We start from the raw sequence: 25,620 nt of genomic DNA on the forward strand, positions 1-25,620 counted from the left end.
TTTCGTACTGTTGGCCTATTGACTCCCTCATGCCAGAAATCGCGCCCATGATGTCCTGCAAGGAGGGTTCCGTCGACGCATCCACGACGTGGTCAGACGCACTGGGACCGGGCAGGGCAGCTCCGGGGGACCCCTTAGAGTGGGTATAACGGTCCATAACATTAGATTGGACCGGACCCCCGCGCAGAGGTGTCTTCGTCTTGCGCGTCTCCCGGTCCCCTCTGCCCGCCATTTTGGAGATGCGTCACAAGGAGATTCACCAGGGTCAACGGACCGGGCACCAGATATGGAGGCCCCGGGACCAAAGGACCGCAAGAGGGGTATCACTAGGATAGAGGCAGCCAACGAGGAGAATAGTCCAGCCAAAGGCCCGACAGCCGACGCGTGTCCTGGCACCAGCTCTGGCCTGACCCTCTCACCAATGTTCCAGTCTGAGGCAGAATCGAAACCGAAACTTAAGAAGGGGACCCACAAGTCCAATCCCCCTGCCGTTGTTGTTCAACTCCAAGACGGCCACCGAACCTCACCCAGTCCCGGGCGCACCTCAAGGGCGGAGCCCAAAAGTTCAATTCACCATAACTCAGGCACCCGGTGTCCAAATCAATTTCTGAAAGGTCCAGGTAGATCAGCCCAACGTCCTCTATACAAATCCTCGCGAAAAATCAGGATTCATGCAGGATATTATGCCGGGAGCGGCGGGGGTCCGGGGAGCGCTGTGCTCACGCGGCCATCTCGGATGCCCGCCAAGCTCCTCCTCTCCTGCCACTTACCTTCGACTTCTTTACCAAGGTAGCGAGAGGGATTGTTTCAGGCTCCCCTCTGGACCCGGTGCCTCCCAAAGTCTGGAAGGAATTTGAAGACGAGTTCTTCCCCACTCTTCATCTCATCTGCAATCAATCCCTGGTGACTGGCACCGTCCCTGCTCACTGGAAACGGGCGTTAGTCTCCCCCTTGTTAAAGAAACCTTCCCTGGACCCCGACTGCTCTAAAAACTAGCGGCCCATTTCACTGCTGCCATTCCCCGCCAAGATAGTTGAGCGGGTGGTTAGTAACACTCTCTCCACCCACTTGGAACACCATCTCCTACTTGACGAAGACCAATTTGGCTTTCGGCCTGCTCATGGAACCGAAACAGCTCTCATCACCGCTATGGGCGAACTGCAAAGGCGCGCAGACAGAAGACAGGCTTCATTTCTGATCCTGCTCGATATGTCTGCCGCCTTTGACACTGTAAACCATAAGATCTTGTTGAGGCGGCTGTCTGAGATGGGAGTGAGAGACTCGCACTGCAATGGTTCCACTCTTTTCTGTATGATAGGCAACAGGCAGTTTCTATGCCTCCTTTCCAATCATGCCTTGCTCCGGTGTCGCACGGAGTTCCTCAGGGCTCTGCTATCAGCCCAATTCTTTTTAATGTGTACCTCAGGCCGTTAAGTAGGCTCATTAAAGGATTCGGCATTAGTACTGTTAATTATGCCGATGACACGCAGATGATCCTCTCCTTGGAAGGAGAGGATTCTATCTCCGTAGAGGTCTTTCACAACTGTCTACGGAACACGTCAAGTTGGCTAAAGGCTAACTCACTTCAGTTTAATGTCGGGAAAACTGAAATGCTTTTTAGCGCTGGAACGAGAATCCCTCGCCCATTTCCTAACAACTTCTGGCCCCCAGAAACAGGCTCCAACGTACGGCCTGCGGAATCTGTGCGCAACCTAGGGGTCATGTTAAACCAAGGGCTCAGCATGGACACCCATGTGCAGAAAACATCGGCTTGCTGCCTCGCCATCCTTCGCTCACTGAGGAAGGTTCTGCCCCTTTTACCCACTTACGCTCGCGCCCAAGTGGTCAGATGCACTATCCTGAGCAGGTTGGATTACTGCAATGCCCTCCTGCTCGGGGCCCCTGAATATCTACTGGACAGGCTTCAAAGGGTTCAATCCGTGGCCGCGAAATTGGCCTTGGGGCTGCCTGGATGATATCATGGTCCATTGGCCTTGGCAAAGCTACACTGGCTTCCTATTAGACAAAGAATCCAATTCAAAGCCCTCTGTATAGTTTTTAAGGCTCTTCACGGATACGGTCCAGCCCCCTTACAATCTAAGTTTGTTTGGTATACTCCTACCAGACAACTTCGCTCATCTGAGGCTAGACTGGTAGTCGTTCCCAGATTTAGGAAGGTCAGAGCTGGAGGTAGATCCTTCGAGGTGACGGCCGCCAGACTCTGGAACTCCTTCCCCATCGAGCTTAGGTCCACAAATGAACTCTTGGAGTTTAGAAAAAAGGTGAAAACCTGGCTCTTCCCTGGCTAGCCTCTCCCACGGTATCTGATCTTTTCCCCTCTTTGGTTTCTGTTAGCACCAGGATGCCTGCAACGGTGACAGTCTGCACTCTATAAATTCTTAAAATAAATAATAAATACTGGGAGACTTGGGGAAACGCTGGATGGTAGGAAAATTGTGTCTCTTAGCAGATTCCATAACCTACCCTCACAAAAATGTGAGAAAGGGTGTTTACATCCAAAGTTTAACATTTACATGGGTTTCTAGTTTGAGAGACCCTCCTGAGAGCTACGCAAGTCATGCATTTCTGGACTCCATCAAGTTTCTAATTTTCATATATGTGTTGGTTTTGTAGGTTGTTTTGGGTGCCGGCTGAGCTAGGACCCAAACTCCACAGCCATCAACATTGCAAAAAAGCGTATTTTTTGGGTGAAATATTTTATGTGTCCATGTTTTGTTTGGGGCCTCTTCCAGAAGAGAGCGCAAGGCCCACACACACAAGCAAGGTACAATTTTTATTGGGAGATGTAGGGGAACTCTGGGTTCTAGGAAATTTGTAGATTCTCTCAGATTCTGGATCTTTCACTACAGAAATGTGTATTTTAGGCATAGTTTAAGGATTACAAGATCTTCTAGGTAAGAAAATCTCATTTGAACCACACAAGTTACACCACCCTCGACACCTCTGGCGTGTCCAGTTTTCAGAATTGCCTGGGTATGGTAGGTTTTCCTGGGTAGCGGCTCAGAGAGGATCCAAAATTTGCAGCTTTCCACATTGTAAAAAAAGCAGTGATTCTAAGGGGTGAAATATGATGTTTCTATGTCATGTTTGGGGTGTTTCGTGTCACTGGCGCTAGGTCCGGCCACTCAAATGGGAACTGTTTTTATCAGGACAGATGTGGGAACACAGAATAGTAGAACGTTTGTTATTGCTTTATAGATTTCTCTACATTTGTGACTTTAAATATAAGCCAGAGTGCAAAATAGAAGCTTTTTGCAAAAAGCCCTCTGAATCACATGTCAGAATGGGTACCAATAAAATCCGAAAAGTTCAAATAACCACTGCTATTAAACTCCGTATTTGGTGTACATTTCAGAAATACATAGGTTTTCTTTATACCAAGTTTTCACTCTTGATGTTTTACCAAATTAATTGTTTGATACCCAGTACACAAAACAAACCATTGTAAGGTGCATCTTAGTTGTTGGCTCCAGCGCCCTGTGAGCTCTTTGCTTTGTTTTTGGGAGCACCTTGCTCTTTCCTGCTGCGGGGGGGCTGTGCTCCTTTTTCTTTCATTTTGCCCGAGGAGGAGCGAGCAGGCAGAAGAGGGAGGGAATCCCACCCGTGATGCTGGTCTCGTGGGTGCCAAACGCGCATAGTGGTGCCTTTTTGGTTGACTTGCGGGTGCCCACCCCGCTTGTTTGCCCTGCGGGTGCCCACCCGGCTCAAGATTTAAACTTTGGAGGGAATCTACCCCTCGAATCCCCGCCACGGCCCAAGACGTGGCAAAAGCGGAAGTCAGGCAACATGGTGCCTGGCGGCAGGCGGGACTTCCGGTTTTGCGGAGGAAGTCCCGCGCACGCCCCCGCAGCTGGAGGAAACGTCCGGAGCCCCGCAGGCTCCATGCTGAAGTCCCGGTCCCCTGAGAGGGACCGGACGAAGAGCAGAGTACCGGCAAGAAGAGGAGCCTACAGGCAACGCCCTGGTGAATGGAGCTGCCACATGGCCCCTTTGCGAGTGCCTTCTAGTCCTGAGCGGACCCGTGAGAGGAAGCGGGCCACTCCTACAAGTGAGGGGGACTATTAGGTTTCTAGGGGCGCATTGTTGGTGCCGGTCCAAGTCAGGCCTATTTCCTGAGTGGCCCCCGTCTGATAGGGGGTCGCTCCAACGAAGAGGGCCCATGGTTGTTTAAAGGCCGGAGGGGTCCGTGAGCATTTTTCAGTGCCCCCAGTGTGGGGGTGATCTTCACAGCGGCGCCGCATTTGCGGGCCGCTTCAACGCCTGAGGCATGTTTTTTTGTGTGGCTCCAATGTGGGGCGTAGTTGTTTACAGAACCCTGCGTGGCTCCAACGTTTGGCATAGATATTCTTAGAGCCTAGGTGGGTCCAACGCTATTGGGGCAAAGCCCCAGTGAGGCCCCAAAGGCACAGTGGTGCCAGGGCCCCTTTTCCAGACTCACAGCTGCGCCGCACCAGCGCGCGCAGCTGCAACGTTTGGGGGCACATTTGGTACTAGGGCACAGTCTGTGCCAGTGCCCCACATTTGATATTTACAGCTGCCCAGCAAGTAGTGGGCAGCTGCACCGTTTAAATTATTCTTTGGCGGACATGCCTGAGTTAGGAGTGATATGCACTCCTTTATCCCTGACATTCACTGCTGCGCAGCACTTAGTGCCAGCTGCAACTTTTAGGCCTGCGCAGATTGTGCACCCTTGACTTTTGCTACTTCGGCAGCGCGCCCTGACCTTGGGACATAGGGCATTTGAAGCCCCTCTTTTAGATGGCCAGTTGGCCAGGGGGACTGTTATGATTGTAGGACGCTAGGCCCTAATGTGATTATGTGGTGCTAGGAAATGTAATGTATGCAGTATGTTTTACACACCCCCTGTTATACCTCTAAATGTGGGTTTTTATGATTATGAGGTTGTTTTGCATATCATGGTTTATGCTAGTGAGATTCTGTTTCACTGTGTGATTTATTCTCCTAATGTGAGTTATGTTTAGGAGATTAGGGTCTAATGTGTTTAGAGGTATGAGAGGATTGATTAATGTATTTATGCTGGTGAAGTTGGCGCAGAATGTAATTCGCACAGGAGGTGATACTGTGCATAATGTAGTTTATGTTGCAGGCTGATGCTAAGTACAGTGATTACCAGTGGTTACTGGTTGTACGTTTATGATCTGTTTTACTTTTACTAAGTTCGCTTTGTGATGGTTCTGACAGTGGTCTAGTGGGCCCTGTCAGGTGTAAATGATTCCCTTGTAGATATGACCTAGTGCCAGGTGGCACCATGTATATGATGTGTTTACTATTCTAATGTGTTATGAGAATACAAAGGCTATTTTTTATATAACCTTGTGTGGAGTTCCTTTTGTAGTGTGCCTGGGATGTTGTTGCTGTTGCTTGCGCAAATGCTTTACACATGGCCTCCGGGATAAGCCTGACTGTTCGGGATAAGCCTGACTGTTCGTGCCAAGCTACCAAAGGGGTGAGCAGGGGTTATCTTTGGCGTGTAACTCCCTTGCCCTGACTAGAGTGGTGGTCTCTGCCTGGCTTTGGCGCAAGCCTTAGCCAACCAGAGATCCCATTTCTAACATGACACATTTTGTGATAGAATTTATTGTTTGATTATTTTTAAGTCAAGCATTCAAGACCTATTGTATACTTAAGTATATTTCTTTGGTGGTTTATAACCATCCCTATGCTTTTCATTTGTTTGTTTCAGTGCCCTTTAAAAATCCCTGCTTGCTAGTAGTCAGTTCCCCCTTTCGTTTTTCGTTCCTCACAAAGAGCACAGTTAATCTGGAGTTTTGTGGGACTATATTCTTATTTGATTCCTGTTGGTCTTACTGTTTGCAGTTGAGTTCACTTAATCTCCCAGCGATGTGTACAGACTGAGGAAGGCAGCATCCGGACCACTGTTCCAGGCTTCCCCATAAACAGGCTTGTAAACATTGGGCCTCATATACAAGAAAGTGCTGCAGCGTGGAGCCGCAAGCCCTGTGGCTGCCCCACGCTGCGGAACTTTCAAAGAACAGGGATGCATCTTCTCTACAAGGATATGCCGGATCCTTTTTCTCTACCCTGCGCTGGCGCACATAACTGCCATGCGGTGATGCAGGCACCCTTGCACCATGGTGCAAGGATGCCTGCGTCACGGGGATGATTGTTTATGTGCAGGAAGGTGTCCCTTCCTGCACATAAACAATCTGAAATGGTGTTTTTCAACTTCTATGTGTGCTGCATTAGCACACATAGAACTTGTAAAACGGCATGTTTTAATGATTGTTTTTGTGAGGAAAGTGATTTCCTCTATGTGTGTTGCAGAATGTGGAACGCATATAAAGAGGAAAAGAAACGAGGGGCAATGAATATATTTCTCCTCATTGAGCCTCCCTACGCCTCCCCTGGGGAGGTATAGCATTCAGACGCATTTCCTGGTTTACAATTTATCTTAAATCTGGAAATGTGTCAGGTTCCATGGGTATTGCATGGTAACGCCCACAGCAACACCCATGGAACGCCCCTTTCACGCAAAGTGCTGGTGGTAAAGGGGCCGTATTTACAAGGACAGGAAAAGTCACGCAGGGTGGCTTTTCGTGTCCTTGTAAATATGGGGCAGCAAAATGCGCCACTGGTGCGACACAAACAGTGACTCACCGGCGGCGCATAGGACTTGTAAATAAGCCCCGTTTTTGGGCTCGCACTGCGACGCAATCGCGAAGCTATTGTCGCAGTGGAGTCCTATTGTAATCAATTTTCCTTTCAAGGACTAACAAGACTTGGGACAAGAGACTGGCACACGCACGTAGCCTGCCGGAATCAGATCAGGTCGCGCGTGTGAACACACGCTCCGATTCCGGCAGGCTGTTCACAACACATGCACACGCAGGCAGGCACACACGCAGGCACACATAACACACACACAGACAGACGCACGCACCCACACAACACACACACAGACAGACGCACGCACGCACACACACACACAGACGCACACACACACACGCACACATCCCCCCCTGATCCCCCCTCCACTCACCGGGCTCTTTTAGCATGTTCGGTGTCTCTGGTCAGCCAGTGGGTCAGACTCGATCTTCGATCTCCCTCCGCAACGCTGGTCTTCACCCGGGCCCCCTCCTGGGACCTGGGACTTCAGATGCCGCACTCCGCTTTGGCGCCGGGGCTCGGAGCGCGCATGCGCGGGCAGCCACCGCCCTCTCACTCTAAGCCCGGGCTGCTTTCGGTTTCGCTGGTCACGTGCCCGTAGCCACAACAACACGCGGCGCGCGCCTGCAGCGAATGGAATGAAAGCATACTCGGATATGTATAACCGTTCAAGCCTTAAGAGGGTGTTGTGTCACTTCGTCAAAAGAAATCTTCAACAATAAACTGCTGTGGCCTTCCATGAACTTACGTTGAAGATATTTATCTGTAAGTATTTAGTTTAGCTGGTATTGTTTGTACGCTGGCCGCCTGATTAGCGACACACTGCATCACTGTACACTTTTGATGCAACTCTACCTGACCCCTATTACCTAGTTTGCACAATAAATTATATAACTTCTAGTGTATACCTGTAACCGCTGTACGTTTCCACCTCCATTGTACAGCGCTCTGAAGCCTGTCTCTATGTGGAGTTTGTGCTATATAAGGAAATACAGAAATAAATGATAAATGTCAGTCCAGCGCTCTCAGTCCAGCGCTCCCTTCTCTTTGGCCTCTCGGTATTTTGTGATCTTTTGCCTCTAACGACCTCCCTCCATTCAATCAACGCACCTCTCCCAGGTTGTTGGGCAGCCAAAAAGAACGGAGGAGCAAGCAGCAACCTTGACACCGATGACAATACCAAAATTAGGGAAAGTATACGTTGGTTATCTGTTGTTTGAATGCAGTTGCCTGTTTTTAGTCAGGTATAATTACCAAGACAAGAAAGAGCGATGATTGGCTGAAACATCTCAAAACACCTTTAACCTTCCTATTATCAGATGGTGATTTCTTTCCTGGTCAGCATGCACTCATTCCTACCAGTTGATGGCTAAGGCGAAGAGTAGAGGTGGGGGCTGTTAAGTAGCAAACTGTGGGTTGTTGCCATATGAGTGCATTGTCCATTGAGGCTATGTTCATACATCACTTGGCACTTCATGCATCTTTGCAAAAATAAACCCTAGTGAATCACAAAACGTGTGAAGCATTAATAATTGGTTCCAGCCCAACAGTTTGCTTATGGCCTCAACTCTTCCTAAAACTGTGCTCTGTTTGTTAACGAAAAGCATGCGCAGTTTGCCGCTTCAAAAACAGTGTACAGCCGCCGGCGTTGCTCAGATAAGTCTGTTTCTGTTGGAGGGCAGAGTCTTCATACAGTCAGGCCTGCAGCCACTCGGGCAGTAGTAGTTGTTTATTCAAATTAGGCCCTAGGCAGAGCCAGAGATCCCTTGGATGCTGTCGAATTTCCATCCTCCCTCCCACGGTGGTCCTGGCAGGCTAGCACCAGGACACAGACCCCAGCCTTCCAAGCATCATCACCATCCCACAGCACTCGCTTTCAACATTTCACAGTGTGTCCACTCAATTCGGGCAACACTTTTTAATATTAACCAAATGTGGTATATTACGTGACTAGTTTAAAAGAAATGAAGTAAACAGAATTTAGTAGGATCATGTGTAAGATCTTACGGGGTGGCCCTTGGCGTTTGTGCGGTGAATTATGCGGTACATGGGATGCCGAGGAGCGCATCTAGGACTCAACATCTATTTTTGCAAGTTCCCTGGAATCACTCTTTAAAAGGTGTGTAACTGTGCCCTTGGTGTCTGTCTCTGTGTCTCACTCTGTGTGTCTGTCTGTGTGTCTCTGCCTGTGTGTCTCTGCCTGTGTGTCTCTGCCTGTGTGTCTCTGCCTGTGTGTCTCTGTCTGTGTGTCTGTGTGTCTCTGTGTGTGTCTCTGTGTCTCTATGTCTCGGTCTGTGTGTTTTTGTCTGCGTGTCTGTGTCTCTGTCTGTGTGTCTCTGTCTGTGTGTATCTGTGTCTGTGTCTCTGTCTGTGTGTCTCTGTCTGTGTGTCTGTGTCTCTGCCTGTGTGTCTCTGTGTGTCTGTGTGTCTCTGTGTGTGTCTCTGTGTCTCTATGTCTCGGTCTGTGTGTTTTTGTCTGCGTGTCTGTGTCTCTGTCTGTGTGTCTCTGTCTGTGTGTATCTGTGTCTGTGTCTCTGTCTGTGTGTCTCTGTCTGTGTCTCTGTGTCTCACTCTGTGTGTCTCTGTCTGGGTGTCTGTGTGTCTCTGTGTGTGTCTCTGTGTCTCTATGTCTCGGTCTGTGTGTTTTTGTCTGCGTGTCTGTGTCTCTGTCTGTGTGTCTCTGTCTGTGTGTATCTGTGTCTGTGTCTCTGTCTGTGTGTCTCTGTCTGTGTCTCTGTGTCTCACTCTGTGTGTCTCTGTCTGTGTGTCTGTGTGTCTCTGTGTGTGTCTCTGTCTCTATGTCTCGGTCTGTGTGTTTTTGTCTGCGTGTCTGTGTCTCTGTCTGTGTGTCTGTGTGTCTCTGTCTGTGTGTATCTGTGTCTGTGTGTCTGTCTATGTGTCTCTGTCTGTGTGTCTCTGTCTGTGTGCCTCTGTCAGCATCCTGTTAGGCGCATGGATACTCAAACTTTCTCTCGAGGGGGGGCACATTTACAGGGTGGTTTGTGGCCAAGGGTGGCAACGGGTGGGGGCGGGGTCAAGGGGGGGCGGGGCTAGAGCAAAAAAAAACTGTGACCAAGAGGTTGAACACAGGCCCCTGCAGTGGAGCATTAGTCCACTGACCCACCAGACCCAGCATACACACGTCTGTCTGTCTGTGTGTCTCTGTCTGTCTCCGTCTGTCTGTGTGTCTCTGGCCGTGTGTCTCTGTCTGTGTCTCTCAGGCCCAGACTGGCCGTTGCAGGCACCGGGCAATCCCCCGGTCGGCCGCGAGGGTGGGTGCCGGTTGTGGGCCCCAGGGGGCCGGTTTTGTGACAGGGTCGTTTTTTGCAGCATAGCTGCAAAAACGGCACTGTAACAAAATCGGCCGAAAACCGGCCCTAGCAAAGAGCGCGGTCGCACCCCCCAACCCCTCCCGGGGGAAGGGGAGGCCGGCCGAGCACTTTGCCAGGGCTGGTTTCGGTTCCCAGTCCGGCCCTGGTGTCTCTCTGTGTGTGTGTGTCTGTCTGTGTGTCTATGTTTCTCACTGTGTGTGTGTCTCTGTCTGTGTGTCTTTGTCTTTGAGTCTGTCTCTGAGCTATTGGTTTTGCATTATTTAGCATTGCCAATAGCTCAAACTTAAATAATGCGAGACCTATTGCATTGTAAATGCTTGTTTCTTTTCTCTTCACATGCTATCAATCCAGACTTGTTCCAGACAGGGCTCTTTATTTTCTTTCCACACACTGTGCCTGTGACCTCCCCCTGCAGCAGGAGAGGGCGGGGGGAGGACTGGGCGTGCTGCCAGAGACAGAGACGACATTTACATTGTGCCTGCTTTTTTTGTGCCTGCTTTTTACATAACATGTATTTACAAACCGCATGTCACCCATATGCATCCTGGTGCAGAATAACAGATGTTTATTGTTTTTTTCTGCTATCAGACTTTCTGGTTTGGGGCAGGAGCCACCGGACAGAGTGCTGCGGTGTTTCCTGATTGCTAGGGTCATAGTTCCAGCATCGGTGGCCAGCGCTGGCTTGTTGGCGCTATGCAACATTAATAGACAACGGAATTATCAGACCATGGTCTAAGCTGCACCAATAATTTGGCGGACCTGGCCCCCATATTTGGAGTTTGCCTCTTTAATTAGATGTTTCCACCTTCTCTGCTACTGGACTGAGCTGTTCCTTGATGAAGAAGCCGAAGCCAACCTTGTTCCGGTAGAATAAAGGTGCGCGCGGAGCAAACACAACACGTCCTCAGTTTTGCAATGTAAAGGCGACAGGATCTCAGCAGAGCAGACATAGCGCGAGGCGCCTCGGTGGCGGTGCAAAGTCTGAAGTGGGGTGGCTCGTGCGGCGTGCCGGGCGCATAAACTGACTGACCTCCTTTACTTGAAGCTGGGAGGGTGGAGGTGGGGAGATCAGGACAGCTGAACAGCAACCCGGTGACTCATCTGTGTGATGCATTCTGAGATAGGATGGGCTGTGTATTCGTCCGCCTTTGGAAATAATCCGCTTTCGTGCCACTTCCGCCTTACAGTTTCCACTCAGCTGCCCTGGGGTAAGTGAAACCGAGTCCATTGGGCCGCTCCCTCCAGTCGTGTGACCACAGAATTTACCACTGGGGTCGGGGCTTGGTTGACCGGAGCAGACAGAGTGCTAGCCTTGTTTTTAGGCACAGGGAGATGAATTAATGTGCCCACGATCACACCTGGTGAGCGACGCCAGGACTCGAACTCAGTTCTCCAGTTACAAAGTCAGCAGGCTCGGACTTAAAGGTAAGCATGGTAAGGGCAGTGATTATTATCCATGGGGCTTATTTACAAGCCCCTTGCGCCACTTTTGCGTCACTTTTAACATGGGAAAAGTGACGCAAAAGTGGTTCACGGGGCTTGTAAATAAGCCCCCATATTCATTGTCCAAAAATGACTTTAGGGGGCAGGTTTACTTCTAAATCTAGGGGCCTCATTTATGAGGCGTGCGTCATTTTTATGCCGCCGGTGCGTCACTTTTTGTGGCGCACCAGCAGCGTAAAAAATGTGCCTTGTTGCACCATATTTACAAAGTGACGCATCTAGGTAGATGCTTCACTTTGTAAACCCCTGCGCTACATTATACCTACTCCAGGTATAATGTATGCAGGGGGGGCGTTCTGACGCAAGACAGGGTCATAGAAGTGACGCAGTGAAATCTATAAGATTTCACTGCGTCACTTCTAGGACACAAATGCGTCAATTTCTTATACCTGCTTCACAGCAGGTGTAAGACTGACGCAGGCCCTTTCACATGGGGCTTGCCCCATGTGAAAGGACACATTGCTGGAGTTGCGTCACTTTTGTGACACACTCCAACAATGCGCCACTTTTGCGCCATACAGATACGTCAAAAATACTGACGTATCTGTAACTCCTTGCGCCATGATGCGTCATACTTTAAATATGACGCATCACTGGGGTCACAAGGAGGGCGCAGTGAAAAGTGACGCATCACTGTTTTCACGCAGCGATGCGTCACTTTTCATAAATGAGGCCCTTGGTATTTACTGGAGTTTTCTTGACACATAAATGGAACATTCAGGCTGGACTGTGACCGCGACCCAGTAAAATACCCTTTCAATACGACTAAAAGTCCACGTGCTCTCCTTTTTATTACATGTGCTCAAAGTGCAAGGGCGATAAGATATATATTCATTGAACACCAATAAGACCCGCGCGATTTCAACAAATAAAAACCCGGAAAATGCAGGGCTGTTTGACTGGTTTCTCGGTCTTTTAAGGCAGCAACCAGGCCTGGGCTTTGCTTCACCTCACACAACAGCTGTAAAAATGAAAGATTGGTGCTGTTTGCTGTTCAGTGCAGTGGCGGCTCTTCCGCTATGGCGGAGGACCGTCGCCCTACTGCTCTGCAGCAGTAAAAGAAGGGAAAAAATAAAATGATAATAACTTAATGTTATTATGATTTTATTTGGTCCTCTTGCTGCGGGAGCTGTGCGTAGTGGGGGCGGGGTGGAGCGGTACAACCCTCCTAAGAGCGCAATGACTGTTTGGCCAGCTCTCTTGGGCTGCCCAAAACAGTCATACGCACTTGTTCTCCATGCAGGCTGCATTACACTAAGCGTGGAGAACATGCGTACCCTCAACGGTGCTCAGACCAATCACATCCCGTTTTTTCTGTGCCTCTGTTGTGTGCGTGGCTCTGTCTGTGTGCGCGCGTGGCTCTGTCTGTGTGTGCGCGTGGCTCTGTCTGTGTGTGCGCGTGGCTCTGTCTGTTTGTGTGCGTGGCTCTGTCTGTGTGTGTGTGTGTGGCTCTGTCTGTGTGTGTGCGCATGGCTCTGTCTTTGGGTGTGTGTGGCTCTGTGTCTGTGTGTGTGTGTGTGTGTGTGTGTCTCTGTCTGTGTGTGTGGCTCTGTGTGTGTGCGTGGCTCTGTCTGTTTGTGTGTGGCTCTGTCTGTCTGTGTGTGTGTGCACGGCTCTGTCTGTGTGTGTGTGTGTGTGTGTGTCTCTGTGTCCGCGAATACTCTCTACTACTCTCTAATGCTCACCTATTGCCATTGGAAATGACAATACCATTTATTTATGTTTAAAAAAAAATGAAAAAAAATGTCATGAGCAATGCCAATAGCTCTACCTTTAATATTGCCGAGACCATTGCATTGTAAATGCTTGGGTTTTTTTTTGCTGTCATTTGTCCCGGGGCACAAGCAGGCATCCACTTATGTCTTTTTGCTGCGATCAACTGACCTGACAGAAGTGGATGCCTCCTTAAGCCCCGGGGGGACTGCAGGACAGCTCATCGGCACCGAGACTTAAAAAAAATAAATCCCATTAGTGCAAGTGAAAGAATTCCGCATAATCTGATTGATGGAGTGTGAGCCCTTGCAACGACTGAGTAAATCTCCACTGAAAAGGTATATCAGCGACTTTCTGTATTGTTTTGTTGTTTTGACATATGCACACATGTATCACGCCAAGCTGCACTATCTCTATCCTCCATAATCAAATTCACAAGTGTATGCCATGGCCCTCCGACACAAAACCAGAATGCGCAGGGAGCCTGACATGGTACACATCAGATAGGTCCAAGATGGGTCCATCACCCCATGGCAGATAGGTCCAGGATGGGTCAAACAACTCCTGGCCTTACATGATCGCTTTACAGACAGTCCTGCAGCAGATGAACAGTCCGAAATTCTCTCGCTGCCGGTGAGCGGCGGGAGGAGATCTGAAAGCACAAATCTATTCTACACGACCTTTTACGTTGGGTGCCATGCTGTCGGGCAGCACACGAGTGCGTTTCCCCATGCCATCTTACACTTTCCCCTTTACCCCTCGGAGTTTGGCAGGGGGAACTTAGGAAAGGCACTGGGGTGTGTGCTGCTCCCCCAACCCCTTCACAGAAGCCTCGCTTGAGGGGTGGGGCAAAGTCCAGGCAGGGATACCTAAACCCAAAGCTACTAAGGCTCCCCCTCTTTGTTGCAGATTCCTGTGCCGTGGCTGCTCCCCGGGGCCTAGTGGAGTTACAGAACAATCCAAAGGACTTCAGTGCAGACAGCAACCCCAAGGAAAAGTATAAAGCAGAGCTGCAAACCAGTACACCAGGAATCTCAATGCAGGGACCCGGATGAAAGTGACAGTGCCCTCTTATCCCACATGATTGGTGAAAGCTGTAATACAGGACTGGCTATGTATCACTCTGCCTAAGACGAGAGGTACTTTTTATTAAGTCGAGCCTGGGCAGCACATACGCTGCTCTGCGATGCATGCTGTATTGGGGTAGGGACTTAAAGCTCCGCCCACTCTCCACCCACATTTTTCATTGGTTGTGTCATTGTCCTCTGTAAACTGTGGCTGTTCATTGGTCAAAAGACTTAGTGGTCGCTACTTAGTACCAGTGCTTGACTGGCTACTGGGCGTTTTGGTGTGTGGCTAAGCTGGGGGCTAATTTCACTGCGGTGGGGGCTGATTTCGTTGATGGGGACCTGCGTGTGTTTCGAAATAAACAAAGCAAAATGAATTTTGCTCAGCACACGCAGGTCCCCATCAATGAAATCAGCCCCAGCTCGGCAGCACACCAAAACGCCCGAGGACCAGGCCGTCCCTGCTTAGTACTGGCTTGTCTCATTTGGTAATCTCCCATGGCAACTCTCCGTTACTTGTGTTGTTGCTCGGTAGGCTTTAATTACAGCCTCCGAGCCCTTTTTTTTCAAGTAGCATTGTCCTCCCTGCTGTTGCAGGCAGGACACACTCTCTCCTAACACTTTAAAAAAAAATATAGCACGTATTTGCAATGCAATAGCTTTTGCATTCGCGAGAGTTTAAGCTATTGGCATTGTAAATGACAATGCCTTTTATTTATCTGTTTTAAAAAACAGCAAATACATAAAAGGCATTGTCATTTACAATGCCAATAGCTCAAACTCTCATAAATGCGAGACCTATTGCATTGCAAATGCTTGTTTAGGTGTCTGCTGGCAGTCCCAGACAGTACTTCAACCTACATTTGTCATACAGAATTGGGTATGCGTATGCCATATTTAACGGACGTCATAAAAATCCAGCCAGTTCTACTGTGGCATAGGATCTGGACCAACGATGAAACGCATTTCAATCGCCAAATCCTGAATGACAGTTGAGGGCTAGATGGGACCATGCAAATTAGATGGTTAAATTATATAAAAACATTCACATGCAATCTAGGCCATCCAGAATATTCTAATGACCCCAACACCATGAGCACAGTTACCAGGAAAGACCTTAAAATGAGTTGCCTAAGTTTGCTGGAAGCAAATTGAAACATAACTGCAAAGACAAAGTCAACTGTACTGGCGCACTAGCTTACTTTAATTACATTTAACATATAACTGTAAATAAGGATTATCACAGGCGACTTCGATAGATTCTTGTTAACCCGTTGTTGATTAGGCATTATATATAGAACAATTACCTTTTACTCGGTCCAGAGAAGGAGGTAGATACTTCCAATCTGAGGATCACTTGGTCTTAGACAATGTCGCCCTGCACTTTTGGCCCTGCATTCTCTGGAGAATGAATGTGGTATTACTTCCATCGTTGTGTTTTAAAAAATATTTTTTTAATTTAGGAAAACCATTATGATGTAAGACCCCTTGAGTACGATTAAGCTAAAGGATTACTGTTTTTGTACAAAATTATTATCTGAAACTGCATAGCTTACATTTTTAAAATACTATTTTATGACTGACAATTATGTTGTACTTTTAATGTGCTTTTATGATTTTCTTATTTAAGAATTAGAGTAAAGCTTTATTGATTTGAATTCAGTGCAGCACCATCAAAGCCCCTGCGCAGCTCCACCTCAACATCAGCACAGCACCATCTCAGCGCAGCCGCACCTCAGCACCAGCGCAGCCCCACCTCAGCACCAGCACAGCCCCACCTTAACAGCAGTTCGGCCCCAATGCAGCAGCACTTCCGCCTCAGCGAAGCATCAGCACAGCACCAACTCAGCATCAGTGCAGCATTACATCACCTCTGCACCACCTCAGGACCACTTCAGTATCACTCAGCACCAGTGCAGCACCACCCCAGCACCAGTGCTGCACTACCTCAGCGCCAGCACATCAGCGCAGCACCACCTCAGCATCAAAGCAGCACCACCTGAGCACCTCAACAGCACCACCTCAGCACAGCATCACCTCAGCATCTACACAGCACCACCTCGTCATTAGTGCACCACCAACTGCAGCCCCAACTCAGCATCAGTGCAGCACCAGCTCAGCAGCAAGGCAGCATCGCGTCAGCACCAGCGCAGATCACTTCAGCATCAGCACAGCACCATATCAGTATCAGCATACTACCACCTTCACATCAGTGCATGCTGGCAGCCCATCTCAGCACCAGTGCAGCCTTACATCAGAAGCAATCCAGCACTAATGCCACACCACTTCAGCATCAGCGCATCACCACCTCAGCAGCAGCGCAGCATTACCTCAGCACAACACCCACTCAGCATCAATTAGCACATCTGAGGACCAGCTCAGCACCACCTAAGCACCAGCGCAGCACCACCACCTCACAATGACTCAGCACTGCCTCAACATGACTCAGCACCACCCAAGAATCATTCAGCACAACCTCTGTATCACTCAGCATCACCTGAGCACCAGCACAGCACCACCTCAGCATCAGCACAACACCATACGATCATCAGCACCGAGCCACCATACAAGGCACCACCACCAGTGCAGCACCTACTCATTATCAGTGCAGCACCAGCACAGGACCATCTCAGCACAGAACCAACTCTGCATCAGTGCACCACCACCAGCGCAGCCCCACCTTAGCAGCAGTTCTGCACCAATGCAGACTCACTTCAGCATCAGTGCAGCACCACATCAGCACAGCATCACTCAGCACCATCTGAGCACCATTGCAGCACCACAGCATCACTCAGCATTACTCAGCAGCACCTCAGTACCACTTAGCATCACCTGAGCATCACCTCTGCACCAGCACACCACCACCTCAGTATCACTTAGTACCACCTGAGTATCATTTTGCATCACCTGAGAATCACCTCCACACCAGCAAACCACAACCTCAACACCACCTCAGTCTTCCCTCGGAATCTGGAATCTGTTGATTCTTCCATAGTGTCAGTCTGCTGTTTGTGTTGTAATTCAGGCACCATTTCCCAACCTCCCCCCCTCGTTGTTTATGTCCCCCCCATAGCACATAAAAACCAATAAAACAAAAGAATTAGAACAGGCAGTAAGAAGTTGCCAGCATTGCAAGGACAAAAAAACTAGAAGACAATTTTTGTATGGGAATAATTTTTTTAATAGGGTTGCTCATTTGTACATAATGTCTTCGTGATTATATATAAGATAACAAAAATGCCTAACACTTTTTATTATACTTTTTCAACATGCTGCACAGCAGCCGCATTGTTCAACAACATAGCTTAAAGACATTGGCAAAGCTAAAAGTTCTGGATCAATACTAATAAGGTCCTGAACATGAGACCTATTGCCTATGCCAATGCTTATTACACTTGTTAACACTGTCTGGGCATTACCACCAGTTCAACACACAAACATAGCAATTAGCTACAGAACGGTGACCAGTCAACCTTTGCATAGGACATTCCACTGCACTGCAGCACGTGCCGCTACGTTGTTACTAACTTTTGAACCATGTGCTAGAAGCAAAAAAAAAATTCTGTTAAAATCTGCAGATTATGCAGCAGATGGTTGATTATGTGGAAAATGTGGCAAATCTACAATTTTGCGACTGCAGAATCACATTATTCTAGTGGCCATGAATATAAACAACATAAACTGTCAAAATGGAGATGTAGTGTTATGAAAGAATTATACGCTGTAGTACCTAACACTGCCGCAGTTGAACACTAAATTATATAAATCATGCATAATAGCATTACAAATGAATGGACTGTGAAGCACTCTAAAAGTCTAAACTGTTAACAGCATATTTACATAAAAAAAATGTGGCTCATCAAATGTCCTAGATAACAACCCCATCACCTAAGAAATCCCCCAGAAGAAGAACAAGCCTACAAGTGTCAAAACTATGGAACTCCCTTTCCGCAAAAACAAGAAACCTGCGCTGCCAACTTTGGAACTGTGGAACCATGTTCAAGTCTTGGCTCAACAGTCTGTGATTCAAGGCAAATCACTTAGTGCCACATGTAGGACCATTTTCTTTTGCAACTCTCAATTTAATAGTCCCAAAAGAAATGTACTAATGTGACTCAGACACATTTAGCGATTCCCAATGGGGTCGCAAATGACCTGCCTCATCAATATTGATGAGGCAGGTCGAAATTTTCCTTAAAGGAAAACAGGATGCGTTTCAAACACAAAAATGAAACGTTTCCATGGGATCACTTCCTACTCTTAAAAACGTTTTGCTGCCAATCACAAAGGAGAAGGGGTCTACTGGAGAGCCCTTCCCATTTGCGACTGGCTTACCACCTACTTAAAGTAGGCAGTGCAATTGTTTCGCAATCGCATTCTGGTCGCAAAACAATCATACATGGCCCTGAAACTTGCTATTTGGAAGGGATGCCTTTGGCACGCCCCTTCCTAATATCGACTCGTAAACCCATTTTGTGAGTCCGTAACAGGTTCCTCACTCACAAAATAGGGTTGATACATGCTACATCACTTTTTAGTAGTCGCAAATGACGCAAATCTCTGTTTACAAACTCCGAAAACTGGTGAACTTGTGGCCCTTAATCTCCCTGTGTCTACCAAAAATGTATATGTCCTTTTGTAGCGTAACTGGTGCTCATGGAAAGAGCACCAATACCTTCAGGTTAAGTTCCAGCTTTATAAAATTGCAAAAAAACAACAACATGCTGAACCATCTGAAAGTCAGGAACCAACTAAAGAGCTGTTCTCTTCTCAGTTCAAAGAAGGTAGGTTTCTGGGGTCAGAGCAGGGTATATAAGCTGAGTGTATTCGTTGAGATCCAGATTTAAGCCTGTCCTGGTGCAGTGTTGCACAATTAAATTCCTATTCCAGCCTAGCTGCTAAGTGACCCCATACTCTATTTGAGTTCTGTGTACTTACCTGTGGCCGTAGAGTGCTTAGATTTGCCCTCACAGAGTGCATGCCCTGGCACAATGGTAGTAAGCCTTCGCATAGAGTGCACACCCAGGACTTGATGGTGCCACCTGCGACACTTGAGGGCCCTCACATTATGGCGGTCAATTCAGCGTGCAATGATTGTAACTTTTGGCCTCTGGTGTGTACCTCTGGCATAATGTGTCCTCCAGTAAAACAAACAGGCCTTGGAATAATAATCATAATCCTAATGGCATATGCTGGCATATTTGCTCATCTCTGGTCTAATACTCAAATGGAGGAGATTGTATTCATTTTTGGCACAATGCGGCCATAGATATCATAATATTACCCACTCTGGCTATTTCTGGTTATTGCATAGGGGTGATAATTCTTAGGATACTGCAGTTGTACTTTGCATAAGTTAACCACCACATAATGATATGGGACTTGTGAATCGGATTCAAAAAATACATTTGTTGATTACAACGGATATTAAAATTCTTCAGGCAAAGAGTTGGCTGTGATAAAGTTGAAGGAAGAAACATGGATTTAGGCTCAGATGCTGAGAGGTGTGGAGTCTAATCCTGCATCCTCATATCTGTAGCAGAATGAGCATCCAAGCAAACATCCATCCCACCGCAAACATCCATCCTGGGGTGACAGACGCTTTGTCGTTACGGCAGCCAGACTCTGGAACTCTCTCCCTTTGGAGATAAGAGAGTGCCAGTCCCTGCTTCTTTTTAGGAAGAGGCTAAAGACTTGGCTGTTCAATCAGTAATCCTGTTCATAGACTCTGCTTGCGGTCCGCAGCGCCGAGACGCCCCAGGGCATTTGTGCGCTTTACAAATGTAAAAAGAAATAAATAAATAAAGAGGGAAAGGAAGCCACACCGTGATCATGATGGATGACCAGATGGCCATAAGGCACTGCACAACATTGGTCCAGGCTATCATCAGGAGAGATTCGTCAGGTACACTCCAACCAGTAAACTCCGATCCTCGGATGTCATGCACTCAGTACTGCCTACGGCCAGTATCATGGGGGGCAGGAATTTCGTTTTGGGGACAGCAAAACTATGGAGCCCTCTCCCACCACGAATTAAAAAAAACTGTCCAGACCTTTTGTCCTTCCAAAAATCTCTTTAGACTTGACTCTTCAGTCATTAGAGGAGCATTCTCGTTCTTTTCTCTCTCATATAAGCAGCAGCGCCAAGACAACTCAGGGCATTCAAGTGCTATATACATTTTAAATCAAATAGCCACTAGAGGACAATGTCACCCTATTGCACTTATCCTACTGGACCCTTTACCTGCAGTTGACAGCTTTTACAACTATGTCCTTCTCCAGGGGTACAAGGATCCCCTGCCTTTCTGCGGCACATCCCTGCAGTGACTCACATTAATAGATACTGTTATGCTGCTCCCTATTAAAAACAAGCCAACTTGGCCAATTCTCTTTTTTTTTTGGTAAAGTGTAATAAACCCGTTCAAAGAGTTCGCCTGTGCAATAGTGTGGACAGACGGACGGCCATTTTCAATTGTTTTTGTTATAATTTGGTATAACCCTTCGGGTTGTGCCGTGCAGCACTCAACAGTGAGAGTGCTGTTGCTTCGTCTGGGGAGCTTCTGGTCTCTCACAAAATAAAACAAGCATTGCCAAAGCCATTGCATTGTTTATTAGCTCATGCACCTTGCTAAAGTTACAAACTATCCACAGACACATTGACATGTCAGGGTGACAAGTAGAAAACATCTCATGCTGATTGCATATCTAAAAGGCAAGTGCAAATGGAGTATGCAAGCTTTTGCATCTTGATTTCATACACATTAGCAAAAAGATTTCATTTTTATTTATTGATAGTTGATTTGCAATGCTTTACTATGTTATATGCTTGGTTGATAAATTGAGTCATACTATCAGCCTTACACTGACTGAACCATACATTCATAAATGCAAACACTTAATCTTGCACTCACGCACCCATGACCACAAAGAGAAATAAAAAAAACACTTTATAATATATATATATACATTGTGTGTGTGGTAGGGAGGGGTGCAGAGTAGCATAGTGAGTCCTTATGCCTGGCACTAAGGAGTCAATGCACCAACCCAAATCATACAAGGAATTGTACTGCAACCGTTCCGCAACCTACTGAGCAGCATTTGAGCGAGATGTGTTTCAGATAACAATCATTTGCATGAGACATTACAAGTATAGTTAGTGGAATTGCAAACCCTCTTTCAATAAAGAATTGCACGCTCAATGATGCTAGAGTACAAGGGATACATTTAAAATATTTATTTACATTATTTTAAATCAGACCCTTACTCTAGTGAAAATAATAGGAATTGTAACATTAAAGATACATAAAATGGAAGCAGCAGCATTCACGTTTAAATAGGAACCGCTCTAAAATGGTTGCAGTGATAAGTTTATAGCAATCCCAGCTTCATGTTGCTCCCTCTGCTTCTTCAAAACAATAGTATAATTCTATCACAGCAGAAAATAAGACCTATGTTGCATATCAGAGATGGGACACGCCTCCAGAGTTGTTTGAACAATAGGTCTTATGTTCAATGCAGCCACAAGGTCTGCTATTCTTTTTCTCATGAGTCCAGCTGCTCAGTGAGCGAAGGCTAAATGCCTCCCTTTCTGGTTGACTTCATCTGGGACTGGAGACATCACTTTATGTGGCCCGATCCAGAGTTGTGTGACGTGAAGATTCCCCTCTGTCCCTCGCCCTCTGTGCTAGACTTTTATAACATAAACTCATTGTTAAAAAAAATCTTAGTATAAAAACTTAACAGAAAGAGGCCTGATGCCTTTTCAATTATGTACGTTTTATCAGTGATCCTTTCTAATAACCACAGTAAACAAGACAATCTAGACACTCCATGAAATCAATAGGAAGCTAATGTCAAATGAAGCCACCAGCCTTCAAAGCAAAAACTGCAAACATGTTCACACAATCTTGATGATCACATTACAGAATATGATAATATAAACCAAATTTGTGTCATATAAATCACATGCATTCAGCATTTTAACAATCCCACATATTCACTTTTTGATTGATTGACTGGCACCCATAGCTCATGCAGTGGAACATCCAAAATGTGGAAGACATAATAGTCATAAAAGTTGAGTGCTGTACATTTTCAAGATCTTCATGATGGCGCATCTGTATAATCTTAATATATTTTAATTTTTATTTAACTGACCTTTCGATGTCAATGTTTTTTGTACGCTTATCCTGATATTTGAAGGTCAAGCGGTAATATCGACACCTTTCTAAGATTGCGTCTCTTTGTACTCGCATCGTAACGGGTGGTCCTGTTGTCGATGTTTGTTTCTGTTGAATGGAATTTATTTCCAGAAAGATGGCCAGCCTGACTACAGTGGCCGGCAATTGTGCGGAATCGGTAAGTTGGTTCGCGATTTATTCACGCTCTGTTTTGATTATGTAGCCCACACAGATCTTAAGCAAAGAAATGGGAATCAAAGCATAATTTGCCAGCACTAGTCTTAAGGTCCCTATCAGTATTAGCGAAGAAAAAGGTGCAAACAACGGGCTGGAAGCACAATTCCCTATACTCCCTTGAATTAGAAGCTGATTCAAAGAACCTAGCATTCATCAATTTATTGACACATGGTAGCCCAGCACACTTTAAACACAAATTGTAATAGTCTCAGAAAACAGTTCAAAAGGGATCTAGTTCCATAGATGAGTCGATGTTCAATTTTAATTTATTCTTTATTTTTCATTCTCTAAAAACGTTTGAAAGCATCACTTTTGGAACCGCCAACGCGTTTCGTCCCATCCAGGGACTTCTTCAGGGCTACAAAAGTACATATAACAAGCATTAGAAATGCAATCGGGCTCGGATTTATTTGAGTTTGAGCTAATGGCATTATAAATGCCAATGTATTGTTGCTATGTGTTGTGGAGTGTGTTCATGTGGTGTGTACTGCCAGTGATCTCCTTGTGAGTGTGAGAATATTGCACCGTTACTGCCTGTGATGTCCTTCTTGTGAGTGTGAGAAGCTTGCACCTCTGCTGGCATGTCTCCTTGTGAGTGTAAGAACTTTGCACTGGTGCTGCCGGTGATGTCCTTCTTGTGAGTGTAAGAAGCTTGCACTGCTGCTGCCTGTGATGTTGTTCTTGTGAGTGTGAGACGCTTGCACCGCTGCTGCCTGTGATGTCGTTCTTGTGAGTGGGAGAAGATTGCACCTCAGCTGCCTGTGGTCTCCTTGTGAGTGTAAGAAGCTTGCACAGCTGCTGCCTGTGATGTCCTACTCACTACTCTACTCTGCACTCACTACTCTACTCACTACTCTACTCACTACTCTACTCTGCACTCACTACTCACTACTCTACTCACTACTCTACTCACTACTCTGCACTCTCTACTCACTACTCTACTCACTACTCTACTCACTAGTCTGCACTCACTAGTCTGCACTCACTAGTCTGCACTCACTAGTCTGCACTCACTACTCTGCACTCACTACTCTACTCACTACTCACTACTCTGCACTTACTACTCACTACTCTACTCACTACTCACTACTCTACTCACTACTCACTACTCTACTCACTACGCACTCACTACTCACTACTCTGCACTCACTACTCTACTCACTACTCACTACTCTCCACTCACTACTCTACTCACTACTCACTACTCTACTTTTTACTCACTACTCTACTCACTACCTCACTACTCACTACTCTACTCACTACTCACTACTCTACTCACTACTCACTACTCTACTCACTACTCACTTCTCTACTCACTACTCTGCACTCACTACTTTACTCACTACTCTACTCTACTCACCTCACTACTCTACTCACTACTCTACTCACTACTCTACTCACTACTCTACTCACTACTCACTACTCTACTCACTACTCACTACTCTGCACTCACTACTCACCACTCTACTCACTACTCTACTCACTACTCTACTCACTACTCACTACTCTGCACTCACTACTCTGCACTCACTACTCACTACTCTACTCACTACTCTAATCACTACTCTACTCACTACTCTACTCACTACTCTACTCACTACTCTACTCACTACTCTACTCACTACTCACTACTCTGCACTCACTACTCACTACTCTACTCACTACTCACTACTCACTACTCTACTCACTACTCTACTCACTACTCACTACTCTACTCACTACTCACTTCACTACTCACTTCTCTACTCACTACTCTACACTCACTACTTTACTCACTACTCTACTCTACTCACCTCACTACTCTACTTACTACTCTACTCACTACTCTACTCTACTCACCTCACTACTCTACTCACTACTCTACTCACTACTCTACTCACTACTCTACTCACTAATCACTACTCTGCACTCACTACTCACCACTCTACTCACTACTCTACTCACTACTCACTACTCTGCACTCACTACTCACTACTCTACTCACTACTCTACCCACTACTCACTACACTACTCTACTCACTACTCTACTCACTACTCTGCACTCACTACTCACTACTCTGCTCATTACTCACTACTCTACTCACTACTCACTACTCTCCACTCACTACTCTACTCACTACTTTCTACTCACTACTCTACTCACTACTCACTACTCACTACTCTACTCACTACTCACTACTCACTACTCTACTCACTACTCACTTCTCTACTCACTACTCTGCACTCACTACTTTACTCACTACTCTACTCACCTCACTACTTTACTCAATACTCTACTCACTACTGACTACTCTACTCACTACTCTGCACTCACTACTCACTACTCACCTCACTACTCTACTCACTACTCTACTCACTACTCTACGCACTACTCTACTCACTACTCTACTCACTACTCTACTCACTACTCACTACTCTGCACTCACTACTCACCACTCTACTCACTACTGACTACTCTACTCACTACTCTGCACTCACTACTCACTACTCACCTCACTACTCTACTCACTACTCTACTCACTACTCTACGCACTGCTCTACTCACTACTCTACTCACTACTCTACTCACTACTCACTACTCTGCACTCACTACTCACCACTCTACTCACTACTCTACCCACTACTCTACTCACTACTCACTACTCTGCACTCACTACTCACTACTCTGCACTCACTACTCTACTCACTACTCTAATCACTACTCTACTCACTACTCTACTCACTACTCTACTCACTACTCACTACTCTACTCACTACTCACTACTCTACTCACTACTCTACTCACTACTCTACTCACTACTCTGCACTCACTACTCACTACTCTACTCACTACTCACTACTCACTACTCTACTCACTACTCTACTCACTACTCACTACTCTACTCACTACTCACTTCTCTACTCACTACTCACTTCTCT

General features: G+C 46.8%; 1 protein-coding gene across 4 annotated transcripts in view; it reads left to right on the forward strand.

Moving 5' to 3' along the window:
• The window catches only part of LOC144807921 (acyl-coenzyme A amino acid N-acyltransferase 1-like), a 133,631-nt gene that overhangs the window by 47,721 nt on the left and 60,290 nt on the right, over positions 1-25,620 (forward strand). Inside the window, exons 1-2 of one of the 4 annotated variants that reach the window (XM_078673518.1) lie at positions 11,220-11,426; positions 14,127-14,356. The exons of 1 other annotated variant lie outside the window; for it this stretch is intronic. The gene's annotated coding sequence lies outside the window, so the exon portion shown is untranslated. Of the gene's footprint in view, positions 1-11,020; positions 11,427-14,126; positions 14,357-25,620 lie in introns of those variants that run through there. 2 more of the 4 variants (XM_078673516.1, XM_078673517.1) reach the window with 2 other exon arrangements.

This window comes from Lissotriton helveticus, chromosome 1_2 (assembly GCF_964261635.1).
Source record: "Lissotriton helveticus chromosome 1_2, aLisHel1.1, whole genome shotgun sequence".
Classification (NCBI taxonomy): Eukaryota; Metazoa; Chordata; class Amphibia; order Caudata; family Salamandridae; genus Lissotriton; species Lissotriton helveticus.